Source organism: Gallus gallus, chromosome 2, assembly GCF_016699485.2.
Source record: "Gallus gallus isolate bGalGal1 chromosome 2, bGalGal1.mat.broiler.GRCg7b, whole genome shotgun sequence".
Lineage (NCBI taxonomy): Eukaryota > Metazoa > Chordata > Aves > Galliformes > Phasianidae > Gallus > Gallus gallus.
In genome coordinates this window covers 32164888-32187762 of record NC_052533.1, presented here as the reverse complement: position 1 = coordinate 32187762, position 22875 = coordinate 32164888, and the positions used below count along the sequence as shown (strand labels likewise).

Below are 22875 nucleotides of genomic sequence, written 5' to 3'. Positions count from 1 at the left end.
ATCATCAAAAGATACTGGCTGTCTAGCTTAAGAAGCAGTCTACTGATAACAGAACAAGAAAATGGCGTTTTGTAGTGAAAAGAAGGAATTAGCAAAGTGCCACAAAAGTCAGTAGAGATAAGCAGAGCAATTGCACCAGCCCCCACTACTTCACTGAGAAGTGAAAGCAGAGTATACAGTATATTATTCTAATGATCATCCAGCCTCAAACACACTCTCCTTTCAGGGAAAAATATGAAAACAAACATACAAACAAAAAACCAAAGCTATTTTGGCCACAGAAACATTAAGACATGGGCCACGGGGACTGATGTGTAAGGAAAAGTAATCAGATAAATAGAGCTTGATCTCGAGCTGATGAACTGGAAGTAACAAATTGAAACGAGCAGAATTTTACTATTTTAGATCTGATGTAAGTAAAAAAAGGATCTTTATTATCTGACTTGAAGGTAAATGGGAGGAAGTTACCACAAGGAGAGATGGCCTGTTATGTCAGAGAAGGAGAGAGATCAACTACAGACTGGAATATAAGAGTTTGCAGGGTGGTAAATCTAAATGATATACTTCATGGTATCACAAGCAAGGTCCTATGAAAGGGTTTGCCTGAAATCCAGCTATTCTGGCAATATCTAGGTTTAGCTGCAGGACTAAGAATATACCCATCCTTTTGTGACCCACATATTGAAGCTTTCTTTCCATACAAACCAGTGTGGAAGCAGAAGATAAGCCAATACGCAGCCCATTCTCACATACATGGGAAACATATATCCAGACCCATGAACTTTGATATGCTCCTCAATCTAGTAATGTGGTCCTAACTGCCACCTGAAAAGAGAGTCTGGACATTAAAAATGCAAGAGGATTCTGGAGCGGGTAATGGAGATTTGCCCATTAGCAAAGCCCAACAACTTTAAGAAGGGCAACCTTCTGTGGAATGAGCGTGACAGAGGTAGTTGAAGAACTGCATATGGAGGGGCCATAGACTCTTTGACAGAGTAAGCAAGATCATTTTTCTAGGCATGGTTTGTTGAGTAGAAGCAGAATAAAAACAGACAGAGATTTTGTGCCAGTGCCTGTCCCTGATCAGAATCCCCAAGCACTGGACTGATTGACTTAGCATGACCCCACAGAGTTGACCAGGTCTGCATTACAGTTTGCTCACCACCAAACAAGACATACAGAATTCAGAGTACAGATCGTCATACATGAGTAAGTAGTGTGAAGTGGCCCTAAGATTCATGGATAAAGTCAGTGGAGAAATTGCCCTCTGCAGGAACAGAGTCATACAGGTAGCAGAGGTCTGACACCTTCCTGCATGAGTTTTGCCTGTAGCCCCATTGCTAATGGGAAGGGATATATAATTTGATCTTTTTCTTGGCAGAATGAACATGACCTAGGAGAATCCTATCTCAACAGGTTGTAGCAAGTAGATTAAATATAGAATGTTCATACACTGTAGACCATCCTTCTGTGTCAAGAGAGTGAATTAGATAATGGACAAGAATAAAGAGAACAGATAGGTAACAGGTTAGAAGCAAATCCTGAGAGATGCTGGACATCCCTAACAAAATGATAGGCAACACTTGCTCAGAAATGTTTCAGGGTTGAGAAAAGCACACAACTCAAAGTCAAGTACAAGAGTACAAGGAAAGGCTGACAGCACTGGAGCTGACTACTCTAACGAATCATGTACCTAATTCCAAATACCAGCCAATCCCCTCTAAATCATATTTCATTTTAGGAATCCCTTTGCTCCAAGGACTAGTCCAGTCGCCCCACGTGCCACAGATCAAATCTACGGGGAACAACTACCAAAATAATTGTTTTGACCAGGTGTCATAGATTGTAAGCTTTTATCACAGTAGCCTGTGTACATGTGGCATAATAGGAGATTAGGACTCACTTGAGAAAGAAATAGCTTGTCACTCCATCGATCAGAAGGTCATACAAGGGACCAGCATTGCCATCATCATAGAGCAGAGGCGAGCTTGGGAAGGGGCAAGGAAATTACTAGAGCTATTGAAGAGACATAGATCACTTCCCTGCTCACACCTGGCCAGCTATTTTGACCATCAAGTTAAAGTAGAAAACAGCATGACAGATTGAGGATATGTCTATGTCAAACTGTGAACTCCATTTGGTTTATGAAACATGTTTAGTGTCAATGCCTCTACACAGCACCATGACCTTCACTGAAGAATGTCACCCCATGTTGGACTGCAAACTTATTTGTGGATTACAGCATACATTTTACTGCAGATGCAAACAAGCTGTCAGCCATGAAAAACAATTTCTTACGGAGTAAATGTATTTTTACTGGATTTTATCTTTGAATTTTGTCTTTGAATAACTCTCCCAACCACACCTAAGGAGGAGTTTGATGGGAAAGCCTAACAGAGGGACCAAATGGACAGAATGAAGTAGGGCTTAAATGCAGTAAGGCTAGAAGAAAACTCACTGAATCTTTGTTAGGTCTTGCCTCGAGATTGACTGCAGGAGAGCTATGTTTAGGATTTGTACTGTCTCTTGAATGATTTGTTAACAGAGACGTGTTTAGGATTAAGGACATTCTTCCCTCCTGGTGCACTGCTCCAGGGATGCACATCAAGCCTAGGGAAAGGAGTCCAAGCAGATGAGGAACTGGGAAAGCAAAGCAGTTCATTTAGAAGTGCAAAGATGATCCTCTTGGGATCACGGGATGGTGAGTGTATTGCACTTAGAGGATCATACCTACAAAACCAAGAGATTTAGGTTAGATCTTAGGAGGAAATTTTTCACTCAGCAGGTGGGAAGGTGCTAGAACAGGTAGCCCAGAGTAGTTGCAGTTGAATTCTTAAATTACAACACATTTCCCAAAAGGCTAACTAGCACTTCAGCCACTGTTCATGGCGCTGAATATTGTTCCTCTACCTCTGTGCTGCTCATTTCTCAGACTGCACCCAAAACAAAAGCTATGGCTTGAAAGTTGAACCAAGAACATCACCTTGTTCTCGCCTGAGCAGAGAAAGGGCGTTTACATGCTATTCAATGAAATAAGATGGATGTTCTGTCTAATTCAAGAGGACTATTTGTAGAGTGCTTTCTGGCTGTAACAAGTCATGACTATCAGGAGACCCTTCCACGAAATGCCCTAGGACAATCAATAGGCACTGCTCCTCAGTTTCTTGTTCTGCCAGTCGCTCTGTCTAAGAACCAGCAAGGTCTGTGAGCAAAAGCTTTAATGTCTCTTGCTGGTCTGGAGGATTTGCAGGAAAAAACCCTGGGAAGAAATAGCATAGTCATGGAAGTTTCCTTCCTTAATTTTAAAGATCCACTATATCAACTTAAAATTGGTAAAAGCTAGCCCTTTATTTAGTCTCCCTCTCTGGACAGTCATGTCTATGTAACTCAGAGACTGAAGGGAGGCATTCAGTGTCCACATCAGAAAGCTGTGTGTGCCTTCTTGTCAGATGCCACAGGGGAGAGAAATGCCTTTCATTACTGGTCTAATCCAAGGAGAAAGAGGAATAAGATAGAGAGAGAGAAATATAAACAGAGAAACTTACCACAAGTCTGGATGTATATTTTTTGGAAAAAATTCTCAGGCGGAGTGGAGTGTCCATCAATGGGATGAAACAGGCAGATTTTTTTTAAACCCACTGCATCACATTTCCAAACTAACACTGCCTTACTATAAAAAAAGGATGTGAACCAGGACAAGTGCTTATTGTCAGATGTAATACAGTGAAACAAATCACATTTTATCCTCCTTCGCCTGATTATTTCTCCATCTTACTATTTATCCTTGTACGATGCAGTTTAGGACTCTGAGCTGGGACGTGCTCTCGATGATATTCCTTAGAATAGAAAAAATGTATTTGAGTCTATCTAGGCAATTTGAGGGTTGTACTTCGTCCACTTGCACCCAAGGGCGTGTTGCTGCTGAATGCATCCAAGGGCAAGAGACAGTGAAGTGTGACTTATGATGCCTGCTGCCAGCACACACAGCATTAGCTGAAAGGAATGGAATGCTGTTGGTTTGAGTAAAGGTAAGGGAAGCCAACAGGAGCTGTAGTAGTCTGAACTGAACAAAACTTTGCAGTGGAGCATAACAGCAGCCACTAGATTTCAGCTATTTTTTAGGTCAAAATGGTGTGGAACAACATCTGCATTATGTTTTTCAGTGGAAATGTATGGCATCTGCAGGAACACTGTGCAAATAAACATGTGTTTTAAGATACTCATGTACAAATTGCCACAGAAGGACATGCTTGACAATTACTGTGCACCCCTGACAACAACACTAATGTATTTCCGGTGTTGCTTGCATGCTCTTTCCAAACAGGTTATATCAACATTTATCGGAGACACATTCCAAACCTAAGCGGACACCTGAAAATAAGGTCAGCTTAATTTATATTTAAAAATAAACAAAACACTAAACAGACTTACACCTACCAAATGGATGATCTGTTACAAATAAAAATGGCTATAGGCAATGCACATTAAAAAAAATGAATCCGCATTCTTACTATCTACTGAGCACACTGTGTTTCTGTATGTGCTTCTACTACCTCTTTAATACTAAGATACACTGGGAGCAGCAAAATGCCAACTGTGAATGTACAGGACAAAAAGGAAAACTGTCTTTCTACCTCTTAGTTTATTTACTGAAGAGCTGAACCTCATTGGACAAGACCCAGCCCTCACAGGAGGGAATGGAAAACAACAGGACAGCCAGCTGGAGCGCTTATCCCAAACCAGGCAAGATTCAACAGCAGGATTCCCTGCAGCCGGAGATCTGCAAGACACACAGTGCTCTTTGTAGTAAGTGCATTTAATGCTGCTTCTAAATGTTTGCCCCGTGTCACTGGAAGAACCATCCTTTTATGTCCTTAAAATACTACACCCCCACTTACCCTCCCATGTCACCAGGCCATAGCTTTCAGCAGTATGATTTATATAATAATGAAGTAGTATTTGGTTCTCTGTTTCTTTAAGTGAAAAGTTTCTTTACAAAAAGGAGAAACATAGACTTCTCTTTAAGAATCTCAAGGACTTGTCAAGTAAAAGTTAAGGCATGAATTTAACCTTTGCTTGCATCCCTACAGCTTTTTGCAGGAAGGTTGAAGTGTCGACATTTGCTTTGAATATCTATACTGTGAGTATTAAATACGAACAATAAAATTGTCAAATTCAAGCCTATTCAAACTAGGCTTTCATCTTTGGAAAAAATTCTGCTTTTATGTAGGGCTTTAGGTGAATACATAGAGAGAGATATATATGTGCATGCAGATCATAGTATCATAAAATGGTTATGTTGGAAGGAACCTTAAACCTTAAAGATCACCTAGTTCCACACTCCTTGCAAGGGCAGGGCTGCCACCCACCAGATCAGGCTGTCCAGGGCCCCATACAAACTGGCCTTGAACACCTGCAGGGATGGGGCAACCACAACTTATTCGGGTAGCCTGTGCCAGTGCCTTATGGATGCTAAAAGTTAGACACGTTCACACACAGTTCACCGTGAAGACTCCACACCTCACTGGAGTTGCGCTGATGCTGGAGGGCTGCTCATCGCCCCAAGGCAGTCAGCACTGCCCTCAACAAGCCCTCTAGGATCACAAACACCATGTTGGCTGTGCATCTCCCCAGCAGGATGGGAAATCAGCACTATGAGGCACTGGATGCAGATTATGGGTTTGGGATCCTGTCCCCATCCCAGGAAACCCATCAAGTCGGGAGCATAGATGAGCCAGCTATGGGATCTCCTTTTGGGCAGCTCCGTGTAGTGGTGCGAGCAGTGAATGTGAGTGACCCAAGGGGGCTGGGCTGCACTGCACACAGAAGGCGCCCAGGCTCTGCTTCCTTTGAACACCGCCATAGCAGTGGTCTGACACAATACATCTTAAGGAACATTTATGCTGTGTTCACTGCGCATTCAGCTGTGGCCACTTCAAAGGTTTAGCCAAGTATTTTATGGCCATGGAAAAGGCTTCTTATTGATTTAAATTGCAAGCCTGGCTCCCGTCAGCTTCACTTGAGGGCAAAAATGCAATAAAATATCCCACAGCAGAGAGACAGACGTATCGCACTGAAAATCTTAAGAGATCCTTTTTACTATAATCACCTTCAGCGGCGTGTTGTTTTCCTTTTTTTTTTCCTCCTCTGAGGACAAGGTTATCTGAGACATGTGTCCATCTCTATAGATCGGGGAGGGGCCACCCCTGCAATCTGCCGCCGGGTCTGTCCAGTGACAGGCATGAACCGAATCCCGCGGGCTTTAGGTTTTTCCCTATTTGTCAGACACAGGCTTGACATTGCCGGGACGACATTGATAGATTGGCAAACGCTACTGTGGAGTTAGTGTTTGGTCAGAGAGTCATTTGCATACCTAGCGAGCAAACCCCAAGCAATTGGGAGAGGCATGGTGTGGGGGGTCCCCAAGTGTCTGCATAGGGGGATCCTCTGCTGGGACCAGAGGACAGCACCCAGAGAAGGGAGATGTGTCTACGTGAAGCACTGCTTGTAGTGCTCCGATGTGGCCTCACAGGAGGGCTCCTCGCCGAGGGGGCTGAGGAGACAGGCAATACTTTCTGTGTACTTCACAGGCAGTTTCTTTATAATAATTTACCTGAAATGCACCCGAGGTGAAGATAACCTCTGGACACATCCGGAAAATAGCAAATGACTGCTACGTATCTGACATTTGAAATAACATGTTTCTGGAGGCTTGACATTACAAGAGTCATTTCACTTCAAAATGTTATTCCTAATGTAATTTTTTCAAATTCATACGAGGCACTCGCTAGGATTCAGCGCAGCGCCGGAGTCGCTCGAAAGACTGAGGTCAAATTCATTTCATTTCTTTTATGTTTTCCTCTCCCCGCTAGATGAAACAAATGATTGAGCCGGGGACACTTGGCAGGTCGGCGGCCGCGCTCGGCGGCGCCGTCGTGAGATCGATTTTCCCCGTCCGGGGGGCGCGCTGCTTGGCTGACATCTGTCGCCGTTGTCATGGCAGCCCGCGGCGCGGCCGGGGTCAGGCCTGACAGGGAGGCCTCCCCGCCTCCGCCCGTCGCGCTTCAAGGTTAACAGCCAATGGACCAAAGAAATAGGCAATTATAGTGCAGTCAATTCTGGTTAGGGAAATACCCGAGAAGTAAATATATCTGATAAGCGGATGGAAATGAAGCGGACTGGTGTGGGTGCGGGTGTGGGGGACGGAGGGGGCCTCCGGGCTTGGGGCTCACTGCACCGTCCTGCCTCCAGCCGACAGCTGCCCCAGCCCACCTCCGGCTCTGCCCCTCACAAAGGGCAGCTTTCCTCTCCTGCCCAAAGGTGGGACCTTGTCAGCTGAGGGAGATGGGCACAGGGGCGTCTATCCTGGTGAGGAAAGCCAGGTGAGAGGCCGCCACCATCCCGCACCCTGCGCTGAGGTGTAGGTTGTCCTGAAAACCTCCTGAAATGTCATCCAGGTTGGCCTCACACCAGTTTTACTGAAATGCCATTGCTTCTTGTGGTGAGTGCCGTACCATTTAAAATCAATTTTCTTGAAATAGGGCTGGAAAGGTGGTGTGCAGAGGGATTGTAGAGCCTCTCTGTTTGGAGACCTTCAAAAGCTGCCTCGGCAGGGCCTTGGGCAACCAGCTATATGCATCCCTGCTTGGGCAGGATGACATCCAGAGACCGTGTCCATCCTCAGCCATTCTGTGATTCTGTGTGGAAATAAAGCATTGAAATTTCCAGATACAATGAGAACACCCCATGAGTACAGCTTCTGGCAGTGTCTCCTCACAACATCTTTAAGTACGTTATAGCAGATATTTTCCTCTCAACTGCTATGGATGGCATTTTCTTGTCCTTTAAACAAGGGGTCACCCTTCCCCCCTGAGCAAGCTGTGACCAGGCTGTTTTACCCTCAGGCAGTTACTTGTAGTCACAAGGCAGCCAGCTCGGATGGCCCTGATACAAGCAGGGATGGCACTGGATGGGCTGGTGGCTTGGACACTTGGCACGGCAGTCCCCAAATGCAAGATCACATAAAGCCCGCAGATCCACAAAGAGCCATGCTTCATGCCTACATGGTGCAATTGTCCCTAAACACCATGAAATTATAACTCCATGTAACTATATAACCGTATGACTGTACAAATATGTATGTCATAAGGTGGATGTAAGTTCTGCTGATGGCCTGGCTATTGCAAACAGGCTGGAAACACTTCACCTTTCCATGTCTTAGGAAAGCAGTAAAATCCCCCCTCCCTGGTTCTGCAGGGGCTGCTCTAGCTGAAATGCATGCACTGGTTCCTGTACCGCGGGTGTGAGCCTGTCCAAGCCAGAGACCCCTGTCAATCACTCCTGGCTCCCAGGGGGACTGGCACAGCAGAAAGGGGGTTTGTTTGTCCCAGCAGCTGCAGCTACTCCAGGAAGAGGCTCTCTGAATCAATGAAAACATTCAGTTTTAATGACCCCAGAAAATAAATCCCGCAAGATCATGAGTTTGTTTCAAACGATGCATCAGAAGCAATGCTGGCATTTCCTTCTGAAGAAATTTTCCCAGCACCTTGGTGTGGTAACCAGCTTTCTCTACACTTTTGATTTTAATCTAGAGCTGTAACTGGAACAAGATGAAATATTCTGTTTCTAACAAGAGCACAGGAAGCAAAAGCTAACACTGCAAGATTTTCAGAATCAAACCCAATTCTGAATGATTTCTTTTTATGGATGCACAGCTGAGGATTCTTTGTGCCTGCAGCTCAGGTTGATTCATCATTTCTTCTGCCCATTTCTGGCTCATTTCTTCTTCCTGCTCTGTCACCTTCAGAGCTCCTGTGTCACTCCTGCTGTTCTAAGACATATGTGAACTCAGGGGTCAGAGCGGGGAGCTGAGGCACAGCCTCATTCCTCCAGCCTGGGTGTGAAGGTCCAGCTACTGGTGCTCTGCAGTAATGGTGTACAGACAGCCAAAAAGCTTCCCGCTGGTATGTATGAGGCCAGACTTCGGATCTCCTTCTTATCACTTTTTGAATTTGTCTTGCACACAAAATAAACATTTCTGTGGATGCTGCGTTTCTAAAGAAAAGAAAGATTGGAAAGCCAAGCTTTGATCCTTTTTTCCTGAGAAGACTCTCTTCAGATTTGCCCTGAGAAGTCTTTTCCACCAAAAGAAAGCTTGCAGAGAACCGAATGTTATTCACCAGACTTGTTATTGATGGCAAAGGGAAGTACCAGATCCTGAGGACTTTTTATTTTCGTTATTAGTGTCTCAGCTGTCATCCTGGTCTGCAATTCTGCTGATCTCTTGTTGCCCTACTAGCTTTCTGTCAATCTCCTCAGCATACTGCCTGGGTACCCAATTATTTGACTCTGCCCCTTAGATGCCCTCTGGACTCATTACATGGCCATTAATGCCTTTATGTTACCGTCTCCATCTGCTAAGGAATTACTTTCAAAGTATACTGTGTTTTCCCTAAGATCTCCCTCTGGTATGCTAAAAAAGAAATATTTATACCTAAGAAGGTCACCACCTCTATTTAGTCACCTGTTGAATGGATTCAAGATGCTTTGATTGCACGCTTTCTGGGGCAGGGCTTGTCTTTGTCTCACTTGTACATATTCAGTGCCTGCTAAAATGATGCTGTGCTTCAGAGGGGGTCTTCACTTATTACCGCAGCAGAAATAATAAACATACAAAAAAATATGCTTCCCAGATCTGGGGTCAAAGTGATACCATTTTTCCCCATTTTGGTCACATTTGTTGTCCCACAAAAAATGATTCATGAAGTCATTTAATTTCTCAATCCTTTATGTGATCAACGCAACGAAATTTATAATGCCCATACACTCTGTGGAAGGCACCAGTATGTTGCACATTTTAACCTTTTAAATATTCTGCATTTGAGCTGGCTAGCCATCCTACCCCTTCTGCACAGTTCACTGCAGCTGTAAATAGTGGAGGAAAAAGAACAGACAGCCAATCAAATTACAAAAAGCTGAAAAGGTCAAAACTGTACAATTTACTACTACCTTTTCCAAAATACATGAGGCTTTAAGATCCCATTATTTTCTCCTGCAGTGCTTAATTAAAAGAACAAAAAACTGTATAACAGGAATACGTTTGTGGAAAAATAGGAAGGCAGTCCTCATATAAGAAGTGTCACCAGCATAACTGTTTCTTTACAGTCTTATTGTCAACTACTCTTGGCCTTCCTCTGTTACTAAGAGCTGGCTTGATACATCGCAGGTCCTGTGGATATCGTCCTTGATTTTCTGTAGAACATCACAGCAGCTGGCCAGACTGCAGCCCCCACTCTTCCTCTGCCTTTGATCTGTTCTTACAAGCGGTTTGGTAATAAACCGGCACCTTTCTTCAGGAAGAGAAATCTTGCAAAAGATCAAAGTCCACTGCACAGCTTCCATTGGAAAGAGAACTAAGTAGGAAACGAAGAAAACAAGGAACCATCTTGAACTTCTGGGACACCTATGTGCATTCACTTATGCATAATACGTATGGAGACTTCTTTTAGCTTGTGAAAGTGACATTGGAAAATGGTCTTCCTTTCACATTTGCAACACCGCCATTTGTATTGCAAGTCAGTTTGCTCTTTTTCCCGGCAGGATCAATGTCTATAGAATTGCACCAGCCTCTCCATCCTCTCCCCCCAGCTGTCTTTCCGTTCATTGTAAATAATTCAAACAATTCCTGTCATAGACAGAAGGCAGCATCACCGCTCTCCTTCTCGGTGCATAGAGAAAATAGCTCAAAGATGACAGACTGCCACAGCTCTGTCGCCCCCAGGTGTGAGCTGCTGTCCTGGGACTCTGCAAATCGCAGGCAGGAAAGTCATTTCTGCTCTGTGTAGCTTATTCAGCCATTTCAGTATGTGGAAAAGAGACTTCTGCTACTTTGTCATTTCAGCTGACTCTTCTTTTCTGTGAAAACCACAGCAAATAATCATTAGGATATGTTTGTTCTGAGACTTATCATTTCTTTCTGTTGAAATCACATTTATGTAACTTTACAAATACAAATTTTCACATGGATATCTTTGATAACAAATTAAAGCAAAAATAGCTGAGAATGAACGGAAGATAGCCGCTGTACTTTTTATGCCACATAGGAACCAGGGGAAAAGATAATAAATATAAAAGGTGGAAGGGAAATAACCACTCTCCTATTTTTCCACACCTATCTAATAGAAATGTAGATTTAAAGAACGCAATCATAGTTTTCCTTCATTGGAATAGAATATCCTAGTATGGAGAAAGAAGTAAAAGCATGTGGGAGTTTTCTCATTTAGGCTTTTTGTTTTTTTTTAAAGAAGAAACTTTGATAAAAGGCTCCCCACAGTTCTTGGTGTGCCTGGCCTCTGTACAGGCCTTACCAGAGCAGCCCTTGTGGGGTCCGTGCTCCTCTAGCACCAGGACAAGAATCCCTTGCAGTGTCAGAGCAGCTCAGCAGACACTTCCCACCTTCCTTCAGGGCTGAGCCGTAGCCCCAGACACATAAATGGGGAGGATATAACTTTATGGAGCTTGGGTGGAGGGACTTCTGCTTATATCAGGTCAACTGCAAACGCTGTGAGGTTCTGTCTAGCCAGCCAGGACTGAACCTAGCACTAGCATGCATTTGTGAAACCGCAGGACAAGTGTGATGCATGGATGCCACTGAGCAGGCAGCAATGCATAACCTCGTGCTGGGACAGAGGGGACCATAGGCTGCAGTAGGCTGGGGGCAGTGATTCTCCTGAGGTTACCTTCAGGCTGTGTACTGCATGAGGCTTCACACATACAGGATGTAGAATAATGTCACTGATATAAAGATATCACTTCCAGGTTTCTTCACATGCAAACATGCTTAGCTTTCTACCCACTGGACTCAAAACACTGCAGACACAAATCTCAGGTATGCTATTCTGTTAGAAAAACATCTTACCCTGGATTTAACGTGCCTGGTAAGGAAGAAATAGCTGCAGTAAATCATTCTCATGGTCAGTTACTCTCTATGTAAACACTTCAGTGTTTACCTGATGAAAGAGAGCTTTTGTCATCGACTTTAACTTGCACCCATTTCCTCCTACTTCCTACTTCACTTTTTTGTGTTTTCTGCTTCCTCATCTCATTTTACTCTCAGCTATTGTTTTCTTCTTCATCCCCGCCAGCTTCGCTTCCTACCCGACTCTGATTGTTTCTGTCTTCTCAGCCTTTTTCTCCCTCCCGGTTTCCTCTTGCAACATCCCTGCTCTTCTGAATTGATCTGCTTTGCAGAATTTCATCATGTCTGAATACAACGGCGGCACAGAGCCGACTGTGATTTAGTCACCAGCAATTTGTTGCTTTACCATAATGAAACCCTGTCACAAACAAAATTCCATCATTTGAGAAGTATTTCCTGTGTGAGAATTAGAGTTTTGTACGAGAAGGGCATTTCTACTGTGGCAAGCCCCTCTCCCACCTCATTCTTTTCAGAGCCAAAAAATTTCATTTACTTCAGTATAAGAGAATGCCAAACCGGTCCTTCTGGGGAGGGGAAGAAGTAGTGCAAACTACTGATAATCAAGATAAATCAATCCATGACGTAGAACATAAGCACTATGCTCCATTCAATTCAGCTAGGGAGCTCAACTTGTTCAGCACTGTAGGTTATTTTCCATTTGTAATTAGAGCAACAAAGAAACAGCCTTTCCTTGTTCTGCTCCATCAGCACAGCCCCAGCAAACATCCTCATTTTCAATAACTCTTCCCCTTTATCTCACTCTGCCTGATGCCTAATAAGCTGATTGCTATTTACTTTGGACCAACAGCTAATCTGTTAATGATTGATTTTAAATTTTTACAGTCATTTGTCTTTGGCAGGACTCGAGAGTGTGAGCAGCAGTCTTTCCTACCTGATGAATTGGCTTTTCTTTAAAAAAAAAAAAAAAAAAAAGATTTAAGTCAGAAGTCTTCACTGTTATGTTTTGCTGACAAACAGCTGATGTGCAGTGAGCAAAGCTTAGAAAAAAGGGCAAATCTTCATACAAAATTCATCAGCCCTTGAAACCGTCAGCAAATAATATAAGTGGACATTTTGTTAATAGTTGTAGAGGGGTAAAGACCTACTTATGAAGTAAAACATAATTGTACTATAAATTCACAGGGTTTAAAATTCTTAATTAACAAAATTGATGCTCGTAACCAGGACTAGGTAGGGGAATACGAACTAATACAGCTACTGTCTTCCAAAATGATCTAAATTGTATACCATATGATATATGTATTACCGTGATATATGCCTAAAAGTGAATTTCATTTCCCATTAAAGGACTGCCAAATAGACAGTAGTTATTTTAATTGGTACAACACAGTAGTGCTGTGCAATTTAATCGTCAATTCTAAAAATGGAAAAGTGAATAATAACAGCTTAGCCTGTATATTCTGAAAAGAATAGGAAAAATTCTATACCAGGAAGCTATGCATATTTATAAATGTTGTTTCTTCAATGAGCCACTTAGGGATAGGCCCTGCAAGGAAATAAATCATGTTTAGAATGCCTATAGTGTGCCTCACCCATAGATCTCAAAGCACTTTACAAAGCTAAGCAAGTTGCACGATTATTGTTTTGCAAAGCGGAGAAGCCGTGTATCAGAAAGGTGATTTCCCTGGCATTTGGAAAGACTATGATCCTGAGTTTGGTTCAGGACATGAACTGGAACATAAACTCAATCCAAGAAGCCAATGAAGCCCCTTCAGGCTAAACTAACAGTGAGTTCTAACAATAAATGCCTTTTAATCAGCGAACAACTGTTCTCTCTGTGTGCATATATATGTCTATCTTTAAAGATGTGTATGTGTGTATGTTCACATATACACACCCAGGATCCAAGTACGTAATGAAGGATAATCTGAACAAGGAGATAAGAGTCCAAGTACCTAAAGATGGATAACCTGGCAGAAACAAGGAGGCAACAAGCCTGGTCCGATTCTTCTCTGACAATGAGGAAAGGTTGTTCAATCTTCTTCAGTCTCACGCCACAGCTATGGTACAACAGGTAGCCTCAGAAAGGATCAGGTTAGGGAAATCTGAGAGCTACTCCCAGGTATCCAAAAGCAGGCCAGTATGCATGGCAGCTATGAGCCACCATTTCTATATATCTGTTTTGCATAATTTGGCTCGAACTGATGAGCTGTAACCATCGTTACTTTTGTACATTTGTACAATTAATGTGCATCCAAAACATCACAGCTCCTGAGTTCGAAACTCAGTATGTTACACAAAAAATCTTGAACCTGTGGCTGGCTTAAAATGCAAAGCAGCATTTTCTAAAAGAAAATGAACACAAGCGTAACGAATGCAACATTTTGGTAATACCAGCACAAGGTAAAAACCATCAGTAGGAAGGTTCTGTGTTCCAATGACTGCCTACATAATTGCAAAGCACCAAAAAGGACACACTGAACTGCTTGAAGGATGGAAGTTCTAATCTCATTAACATTTTAGATGCCACAAGACGTGGAAGCTCCATCTGCCGCCAGCAATATCATGTTGAGAATCAGGGTGACTAGGGAACAGGCCTCATGGGCCTCCACAATGGTCTATTGACTTTCTGGTGAAGCAGATACCATGTGACAGAGATTGCCTATCTCAGCAGACAGGATGGAAACAGGAGAAAGTGTTAAATATAACCAGGTAGACAGTGATGAATTGACATGCTGAAAAATCGAACGCTTCAGTAATCAGCCTAAGGATCTGATATCAACAACATTTTTCAGTTTTGTCCGAATTCATTCAAAGGTGTAGTTTAGCAAGCTCACTTCTTGTTGGTAAGACCTTTCATCTTTATGCAGGTTTTCTGATTGGATTCTGAGATGTCACCATTGGCCTCCTTGTCATTGCTGTTCTTTACATAGAAAACAGACAAAACATTTGCATGAGAGTAAAATGGCCTGAACAAACCCGGAAATGCCTTGACTTGCAATATCTATTAGAAATTATTATCTTTCCCTACTCCCAATGAGAGGTTAGGGCCACATTTCATCCCAGCATTTACATACATAGTTGTTCAAGGCCTCCAAGAGTTTTCCAAAACATATCTGTGGCCCTGATCCGATATCAAGTAAACGTCACACCAAGAAAGAAGGAATCCATCTTCAGGCCTTGTTGCAAGTTGGAGATGACATTTAATTGAGGCAAGCTGCGCAGCTTCCTGAGGAGAGGCCCTCAGCAGGCTGCAGGCGGCCTGGGGGATCAGGTCGCCATAAAAGTAGTCCGACAGGTGGCTTGCCCAGTTCAGGGGGCGGTGGTGCTGGAGGCCCTCTCACCAAGTCAGATGTTAATTCCACCCTCACAGCTCTGAGTTCTTCCCCACAGGAAAGTTGTTTACGGAAAACTTAAAACAATGAAATATTGCAAGTATATTTAGCACACCGAAGCTTTTGGAACCATAATTCTAATTACAGAAGTCTAATGAATGTTTTTATGGCTTCATTAAATCTTTGGGATATTTATATTATACAAAGAAATAATCTCCATCCATTAAGAGTGCATAAATCCTGAAGTAGAACTTTAAAAATTGCTATGGATATGCTTATTTCATTGCAAAACACATATAGAGAATTTAAAGAAATCCATTAATAGGATTATATACCTTTCTTCTAAAATATATTTTCAACATAATATTTTACTACAGAGGTCTGACTGCTAGCAAAGAAATGCAGGAGAAGACGTTCTAAAGTAATTACTCAGATGGTCAAATGGACAAAAATTATTCAGCTAATGTTTGAAAGATATTTCATAAGGGAAAAGTTGAGTGTATTTTCCATCTGTATAAAGAAGCCAGGTTCCCTACACCTCAAAATTAAACGCTAGGAGTGCAAATGTCAGAAATCTGGAAGTGTGAAAAAGAAGAAAAGAAGAAATTTTTTAGGGTATATTTATCTCAAGCATGTGCACAGGCATTTAAGGTTTTTAGAACAGCTGTAAATCACATATGCAAAACACCAGGATTGCAGCAGGATGTACAGTTCTTATGTGAGCGATTCTGTTACCCAAAGGGTCTGATGTCTTCAGCTGCCACTCCAGAAGGGCGTGGCTCTAGCCAAGCAGACAGAACAGACCCCTCAAGTGGCCAAGGACATCTGCAATGGCACTAGGCACCCTTGTGTGGATAACCAAACTTCCTACGCATCTCATATTGCATTATCCCAGAAGGCATCATGAGCTTTATTCAGTCTCTTGGAGCAAAACCGGACTCCTCTCTTCGTCAGATACTCACTGAAGAGTGGGTCTCACAATCTGAGAAGAGCATTTCTGAGGTAGTGATGAATTTCTTTTTCAAGAAAAAGAAAATGAAAATGGGAAAGAGAAGGGAAAAGAAAAAGAGAAGGAAAAAGAAAGAAAAAGGGAATAAAGAAGAAAAAAAAAGAAAAGAAGAAGAAAAAGAAGAAGAGGAAAAGGAAAGGAAAAGGAAAAGAAAGGAAAAAGAAAAAGAAAAAAAAGAAAAAGAAGAAAAAGAGAAAGAGAAAAGGAAAAGGAAAAAGAAAAAGGAAAAAAGAAAAAGGAAAAAGAAAGAAAGAAAAATAAAAAAAGAAAAAAGAAAAAAAGAAAGAAAGAAGAGAGAAGAAAGAAAGGGAAAAGAAAGAAAGAAAGAAAAGGAAATAAAGGGGAAAAAAAGCAAAAAAAAAAAAAAAAAAAAAAGAGGAAAACATTTCAGATGCCTGGGGAGAAAATGTAGAGCTATGTTTTCCTACTAACCATGTTCTTCATCTTTCTTAACAGAAATGATTTTTTGTGTTTTACCCTAGCCCTACTGAACTTAATAACAGTGACTCCTTGGGCAGCAGAGTTCTTGTTTCTTTATCTCTTCAAAATAAGCCTCTTGAGGATCTGTTTTAACTAATAATGACTTAATGCTTGGGGATGCTTCCCTCCATCTCAGAAGTGGTGAAAAACAGCAGTGCTTTGCTGATTTTTGGTGCTTGTGTGTGTTTTGTTTATATTTTTGTATTTCAATTTCATGATACATATGCTTATGTATGAAGATGGTGCTTGATTAAAAATGGGGCTCAGATTTGTGGGAGAAAAGTAAGAGCAGCAAAAGCTTTAAAATTATCAAGATCAGTGAATTCACAGTATGTACATGTGTAACATGCTGGGATGTTTTCTATAGTAATAAAGAAATACACAATTTGTCTCATGGAGTTGGGTTGAGTAATTCCTACCTAACTGCAACAAAGACACCAGCCCAGTGTTTGGGATCCCCAAACACCAGTCTGATCATGAACAGTCAGCTGAGATGGTCTGACTCAAGGGTTTCTTTGGAGGCAGCCAAAGAGATTTTGTGAAGAGCTTTTCTAATGTTTTTTTCCTATTTTGTAACACTTCCCAGTTCTTCCATAATCCTCCGTATTCCCATACTTCCTTAGAAAGTGTCCCCTTTACTTCTGCCCTCTGCAGACTGTGTTGAGTTCCAAACTGCAGCCCAAAACAGATGGCTCAGTGCCCTAATTTCCTGCTGTGCTGTTCTCCGTTCTCCAAGTAGCAGCTGAGGGAGTTATGACTGTCTTAGCACCAAATATCATCTATAGGCTCACTTTCTGCAGCAGACAGAGACATTTGTGGAACAACTGCTTAGAATTTTTATGTTTTGCACTTCTTGAAATGAATCATTAACGTATTGAATGTTTGCTATACTTTCTGTTTCTCGTTAAAAATGGTCAGATCTTCATGGAGGGGGAGCTTCTAGGAATGGGGAGGCTGGAGCAGATCGCTCTTGGAAATCAATTTGTGAAATCCTGGGAAAGGGAAACTCTTACCTCATGCATTAGGAAATATGGCAATTGATTAGACATTACCGATCCTTTTGAACATGATTAAAGTAGTGTTATGTGTGCTATAAATAAGGTGATACCGTCCAATAAAATTGCAAACTTCATAAATTTTGTCATTTCAGGAATATAACCAGAAAAGGCTGTATTGAGTTGAAGTTCCTGAAAGTCAGTGATGATCTCTGGATCTTTCTCAGTTTTCTTTGGATCTCAGTAGCATGTATTTTACCTCTGAAGATGAAATGAGTTCAGATTTTGCTTTCTATGATGGTAAAGTTATGCAAAGATTTATATATTCCTAGTATTCTTAATACACACTTTTTCTCTTGACTGTCAGAAGTCAAGGAAGTTAAACATTTTAGAAAGTAGTATTTTATAATGGAAATTTTTATAACGAACTTCGGTGGCCCCGAGAAGCCAATATATTGCAACCTTAAACAGCCTTTCACCAAAGGTTATCAATGTACAATGTTATCAGTGCTATCAGTTATCAATATACAATGTATTCATTTAAATCATGATCACAGTCAAATGCATTCTTTCCAATTAAACATATTAGGAGTATTATGAGTGTCCTCTGAGACAGCTCTGAGGGTGTTGATGGGCCTCCAGTTTAAATTCTGTTCTTGAAATTTTGTTTTCTCTCTCACTCCTCTTCTGGAACCTTTCAGCATAATCTTTATTTATTAAAAAATCAAGCTCTCCAACATATTTTCCACCTCAAAAAACAAGTCTGCCTACACATGACAGAATTCATCAGTCCCACACTCTAAGTGTATCAGCATGACAAGTGCTGTGCAGGTAGCAATTGCTGTTGCAGTGAGTTTTCCATAGGTCCTCCACTTACAGGAAAAGTGAGGAGAGAAGTGGGAATGGCCACAGCCTGAAAAAAGTGGAATTGCCCAAATACCACTCATTTATTTTGGCAATAGTTCTTAGGCTCCATTCTGGAAATTTATGTGAAGCCTGGCATCTTCTAGTGACTTCAGACACAGCTTCAGGTGTGTCAGTCACACACTTCAGTGGCGAGGCCCACTGAAACATTAAAAAGCTTCCTCTAAAAGTTATGTTTCTAGATGGATAGCCATTTAGCGAATGCTTGTTGTAAGACCCTTCAAATAGCTGGTCAACTAATCTCAGATGCATTTGTTGATGTTTAGAATCTTGTCCCGTGCCAATTTCACCCCACTTAATTTTATAATGTACCCCCTCTAATTTCATTCCACTACAGACATCAGCAGAGCTCTTGTTGAAAGTCAGAAGAAAAAAACCAGAGAAATTATATAATATAGAAGCAATGTTCCACGATAAAGGTGTCATTCTTACCATTGTCTGAAGTGAATCCTGTGCAGTGAAATTGTGCCCATACTTCCTTCTGCAGAAACAGCATACATATTAATTTCTTACCAGTTTCTGAAGGCATTCCAGTCCTCTTCTCTTCACAGACTTCACGACTGCTGTACAAGGACTACGTGGTTTTCTCCTAAACCTGCTAAACAATTGCTGTTGGGGTTGAGACGCATTATAAAAGTCTGCGTTCTGGTCTCAGCTGCATATTGGTCATGAGTTTAACAAATCATTTCAACTCTTTTTGTCCCAGCTTCCCCATCTGTACAAGAGGAGGGCTGCAACTGTTGGAGGGGCATTTTTGGAAAAGCAAGTCACAGAGTAAATAGGCATTATTATGGTTTGGGTCTGCATTTGTTCTCATCCTCCTCTTCATCCCCCCTCCCTCCCATCCCTTCCCATCCTGCCCGGTAGTAGAGAGCTTTTCTCTTTTGCATAAACCACTCTGTATCTGGAATGACTCTTCTTCAGTTTGACTCTTGGTGTCCTAGGTGACAGTGACAACATTTTGGTGTGACATTTTGCTGTGTGTGTGAACTTTGTATGGAGAAAGATAAAAGTGCATATGTCCACTGTTGTTACATAAATCTGTATACGTGTGTGCCTACACAGACAGAAACCACCCAGTCTACAGAACTGCACCACTGAACACATTCCTCCATGAAGGATGGGAAGGCTGCCCGTGTTCCCGTAGCACCCAAAAAAGGCAAATACAACTGAAGTGGGACAATTTGGGTTCTTCCATTAAGAACCACAACAATTCTGGTCTCAGCGGATCTGCATAAGACACTGTCATTATCCTTGGATCATTGACACGCTAGACCAAAACAGCTCCAGTCTATTGTGTCAATGTGCATTTAGGGAGTCCTTAATGCATGGATCATTGGCATATGATGCTGTAAAATCTCTGTAGGAGATGTTATGGTGTAGCGAGTCAGCGCACACTTAGGGACTCCTCCATTTGTGAATCATTCACAGTGCATCGTGCCAATTCATACTCAGGGAGTCTTTAGTCTGCAGGTTGGTTCATTAAGAGTGGCCCTGAAGACTAAAAATACTTGTAGAGTAACTGTCGTGCTGTAGACACAAAGTTCACTTCCTTAATTTCCATTTGCTCTAAAAAGAAGGCATACAAATTCCAATGGCACGAAGATGTATCATGCCATGAACATCCATAGCTTGCTGGAGTTCTTGGGAATCTTTCAAAATCTCATTGTAAGAACAAAGGCCAAAAAAAGCTGCGGTGGAAAGCTGTGTATTTGTGACCCTCCTGCAAGCTTTCAAAAAATGCCTGAGCCAGTCTTTTTAACATGCTGCTTACAAAAGAAATTAATCCCACGGGCCTTCTGTGCTAAAGGATCATTGATCATTTTCATAAGAGCACAGAAAGTATCCTTTTCTGCAAATAATGAATGAGTTGGTCCTCCAAAAATAAGAAAATTGTGGCAGCTAGATATTTACCCGGGTGATGAATTTTTTAGTGGCCTTCAGTTTCACTACGCACATCTGAGAACCTGCAGATGCCTACCTACCTAATGACATCTGCACATCAAGTCAAAAAGCCAACATCTGCTCCTACGGTGTTGCAACCCCGAGCAGGTCCAGTTCCTGAAGGCAGAAAAAGACAGCCCTTCTTTTAGATATCCATCCTACCGTCTTCAGCCCGGTATAAATCACTGTCATTCCATTGACTTCAGCGGGTTCATGCCAACGAACAGCAGCTGACAGCCTAGTCCCATATTTAGTAAAAACTAGTTTCCAAGGCTAATGGGGTTGAATCAGGCCTTTTGCTTACCAGGCAGCTTTGCCACGGGGAATTTTTCTTCTTTCCAAAATCGACTTAAAAATTACCGAAGGCCAGTCTGACCTGCCTTGTTATTTATGACCCTGTGGTTTCTTTTGTGAGAATGAGGTATGTCTGTGTTGCCCTTTGCCAACACCCTCTCACCACCGGTGAGCTCGAGCCACACACTGCTTGGCTGCCGCATCCCTCCCAGCTGTGCAGTGCTCAGCAAAAGGGGCACAGCACATGCGCAAGATATGAACCTGTCACCTCCACCTCACATAGAATATCCACCTAAATCTGAAGCCCTCCTCCTCCTTTTGACTATAACAAACCACCCAGGCTCCCAGCCTGGGACTAGTGCAGTGTTCTGGGGGGCTCTCCCTGCAAACCCAGCACAGATGAGGCATGCCGTGGGTGGGATGCTTGTCGCTCTCTCCATGCTCAGATGCATGGTGCAGCCACAGCTGCGTGCTCCCCAGCTCGGAAACAAAAGCACTTGACGGGGGCAAGAGTGCAAGCACAGCAGGGGCCCGGGAGCCAGCGAAGCAGTAATCCAGGGAGTCGGTAGATCAGCTGCGGGGACGGGGGGAGCCGAGGGGAGCGCTGGCAGGTCTATTTGAATATCAGGCTCTGCCACACTCAGGGCTCCGCTGACAACTTCATTACCTCCACGTATAAAAATGACTGCGGGGTAATGCAAATGGCTTTCACGGCGCGCGCTCGCCCGCGTCCTGCATGCTGGCTGCAGGCCGGGAGAGCCAACAACGGGGCCCGAGGCAGATGAGCCTTTGTCCCATTTCATAGGATATCTCTTCCAGGCACAGCCCTCCCTCCGCTCCACGCGTGATGGAGTCCGGTGACCCGGCTCCCCAGACTCTGAGGGGCGGGGGACTGTCTCCAGCTTGACCTCCTCTGTCAATCACAGGAGAAAGAAAGCGGGAGCAGAGGGAGGGAGGGATGCTCATCTATCTATACGAAATTTCTAATGAATGTTAAGCAAATTTCCTACAGCCTGACACGGTGATCTAATTAATATTATAGAAATGTCGACGGAATATCATTCCACAGATAGGATTTATCACCTTGAACTGCTGCATAACTGATGGTGAAGGAATGGGCACCCCCGTCCCCCCTGATGCTGATTAAATTAGACATAAGCATCAATATGTTACTTATTGGAGACTAGGATTTCATGCTATTACTCTTCAGTTAATCAGAGAGCTGTACCTTTTTTTAAAAGATATCAGACTCCCAGTTCTGCCTGTCTGATAAAACGGATGAAGGGTTTGACTACACAACACTCACTGTGTGGGGGGAGAATCAGAAAAGAAATCTGACCGAGAATCAGAAGAGAAAATGTGACCGAGACTGAGCTGAAAGGTCCCGCGATGACCTTGGGATAACTCCTCCCAAAGGCACCGGACCCAAAATGCAGGTGATGTTGGCTCAGACTCGAGGAGCAGCCACACAATGTAGCTGCTCTTTACTGAGCACAGTGGTGGGGAGCAGACCTCCGTCCTGCCCAGATGCCAGCGACAGGCATCCTGCTGAAAGATGCGGCCAGGTCCCATTCGCAGCTCAGTGCCATACCCTTGTGCCCCAACAGCCCCAACAAACTGGGCTCCAGCGCTTGCTGCTCACCAAACCCTCACACATAGAGCAGGCCGTGAGCTTTCCTTTCAAGGAGGTTCATCCTGGTTATTCACTGGTAGTGGACACGCATGCGAGTAGCTAATTCCTCTTCCCACAGCAGCACATAGAACCTCAGGTTGATTTTTTTTCCTCGTCTCCTCTTTGTTTAGCCCCTGTCATCCTTCCTCAGAGGATGTACGCAGGCAGCAGTTCCTCTCCCAGGGCTTTGTTTGGGTGATGTGGGCACTGCGGGTCCGGAGCAGCACCGTGAGACGTCTGGATGTCCTCCGAATGCTCAATGCCCAGCAGGAAGGATCGTGCCA

General features: G+C 43.0%; 1 long non-coding RNA gene across 1 annotated transcript; it reads right to left on the bottom strand.

Annotated features, from left to right (window-relative positions):
- Window positions 1-9774: 9774 nt before the first annotated feature.
- On the bottom strand, window positions 9775-22426 carry LOC121110065. Its single transcript, XR_005857946.1, has 3 exons — window positions 20667-22426; window positions 19114-19162; window positions 9775-10914 (listed from the first exon to the last, which is right to left on the bottom strand). It is a non-coding gene; the product is annotated as an uncharacterized LOC121110065 (long non-coding RNA).
- Between the last annotated feature and the right edge of the window lie 449 nt (window positions 22427-22875).